The following is a 2844-nucleotide window of genomic DNA, read 5'->3' on the forward strand; positions in this document are numbered from 1 at the left end:
AGCCACACATTTATCAATTACTATGCCTAGTCATGCATCATTTTCATTTTATCAGGATATCATTTTAGCCATCATGCTCCAGAATTAATTTATATACACAAGATATAGACATGCCGGTTCAACAGAAAAAATAATCAGTCTTTTGGGGAAAAAGAACACAGGCAAGAAAACCCCAAAAGAGGATAGTGAATTGGGCTACTCAGACTTCACCCTAGCACTCACTTTCCATTTACCCCACCCCCAACAAAAAGACATGCAATTGTCCCCAATGCATAAAAAAATTTTAAATACAGGAGTGGTAGGTGAAGCAAACCTGGGGCGCAAAGTGCCGACGATCAGCAAGCCGGTGGGTCCAATTCCCCGGAACCCACTACTTATGTAATCTGGACACCCTCAGTAGTGTCCTCAGCATCAACAGCACTGTCAGCAGTGCCTCCTTCTATCTCCACATTTCTGGAGCTAGACGCCCCAACAGCTAACTCTACTGCTCTCATCTGACGTGGCTCCTCATCAGCAAGTGAGGCTCTCCTCGCAGCCTCCATCTCACGGCGCTCCTTCTTCCATGCTCGCACCTCATCCTCCTCTCGACCCCTACGCCTCTTGGCATGCTCTCGAGGGGGAGGTGGTGGAATCTCCGAAGTGGCGAATAGGGCCGCCATCACTGTGTCTTCAGCAGGCTCTGCAGAAGGGGCCTCAGACTCAGGTACCCTAGACTCTAAGATCATATCAATGTCTGCTCGAAGACTGTCGACCGCAGCCTGAAGTGTTGACACATCCACCGGAGGGGCTGGCCGGGCTAACACTCGCAACTCGAAAGCGTCCAAGCGCTGATGAACCTCAATGATCTTCCGCTCTGTGTGCTGGACCATTCTCCGCTCCAAGCGCTCTTCTGCCTCAGCAATAGACTTCTGCATCCAAGGCTGGATGTGATGCAGAAGTGTAGCCATCTGTGCCTCTAATTTCTGGACCCTAGCAAGTGGGACCAGAGCGGAGAAAGGGGCTGAGCGAGAGGAGCTCGGGGTAGTGCTACTACCCGGGATAGACTCGACCGGGGTAGTGTCAGTGGAAGCCGCCTGAATTTCCTGGTGATGTGCCTGCAAATTTAAAAATCATTAGTAGAAAATGCTACCATTACTAGAAAGAAAAACTATAAGTATTGGGTTGCCTCCCAACAAGCGCCTGATTTAACGTCGCGGCACGACTAAGGGCACTTGATTACTCAGTCTTCATCAAGATGGTATGCCTCTATCGCTTCATTCACCAATGCAGTATGCTCAAAATAGAGTTTTATTCGTTCTCTATTCACCTTAAACTGCACTCCCTCATTGGTTTTTAACTCAACTGCTCCATGAGGGAATACTTGGGTAATCAAGTAAGGGCCATTCCGTTAGGAATTGAGCTTGCCCGGAAGCCAATGCAACCTTGAACTGTCTAACAGCACCACATCCCCAACCATAAACTCTCGTTTTTCACTTTTTAGTTCATTATCCTTCTTCATCTTTTCTTTGTGGGATATGGCAGATACCGATTGGAGCTCACCACTCTGCCTCATGGACCTGCAAATGTTGAAGGTCGCTTCTTCATTGTTCAACCGAAATTTCATCTGCCCCTTTTCCATATCAACTAAGGCTCTACCCGTAGCAAGGAATGGCCTCCCAAGAATAATAGGCACTTCAAAATCGACTTCACAATCAAGAATAACAAAATCTGCCCGGAAATATGAACGACTCCACTTTTACTAGCACGTCATGGAGTATCCCTATAGGCCTTTTCACTGTTCGATCAGCCATCAGTAGCCGCATCGCAGTGGGTTTTGGGTCACCCAAACCCAACTTCTTGTAAATCGAGAGGGGCATGAGATTTATGCTTGCCCCCAGATCACATAATGCTTTCGCAAAATGTAATGACCCGACTGTACAAGGAATAGTGAACGCACCCGGATCTTCTTTCTTTTGTACGAGAGATCTTGTAGCAATAGCACTACAATGCTGCAGTCTATCATCATCCTCGAAAGTGACCGATCTTTTCTTTGTAACCAGATCTTTCATAAACTTGGCATAACCGGGCATTTGTTCTAGAGCTTCTACCAAAGGGACATTGATAGAAAGCTGCTTCAGCATTGTTATAAAACGCCGATATTTACCATCCTCGGTCTTTTTCACTAATCTCTGAGGGAAGGGTGGTGGTGGTCTAGGCATGGGAATTACCTTCATAGGGACTTCTGCATCTTTTCCAGTGCTCTCTTCTGCTTCACCACTACCCTTTACCACCTTATCATCATCCTTTCTCACCTTTTCCTCATTAGACGGCATAGGTGGGTCAATGGTTTGCTTACCACCCCGAGTAGTGATTGCCATACAGTGTGCATCATTTTTCGGATTTTGGACAGTGTTGCTAGGAAGAGTGCCCGGTTGCCGTGTGTTCACTGTCGCAGATAATTGGGCCATTTGCAATTCGATCTGTTTAATCGAAATTGCATGTGTATCAACTTTTTGCCCAATACTAGCTAAATCACCCCTTAACTCTTTAATGTGCTCATCACTAGCATCGAACCTCCTCATCATTTTGTGCAACATATCCTCAACTCGCGCCATACTATCTCCACCATCCCTAGGAGTAACTTCACGATTTTGAGGAGGGACATAGGGCCCATTCCTATCGTTTCTATTAGCATAGTTACCCCTGTTAAAGTTGTTGTCGCGGTTGTAGTTTCCATCTCGGACATAATGACCCTCACGATTGTAGTTACCATAGTTCCGACCTTGGTTCCCTTGACCTTGGCGCCAATTCTCCTGATTAGAGCCTTGGGCACTCGGTCGGAAACCCCCCGTCTGCTCATTCACT

This window comes from Solanum pennellii, chromosome 3, assembly GCF_001406875.1.
Source record: "Solanum pennellii chromosome 3, SPENNV200".
NCBI lineage: Eukaryota > Viridiplantae > Streptophyta > Magnoliopsida > Solanales > Solanaceae > Solanum > Solanum pennellii.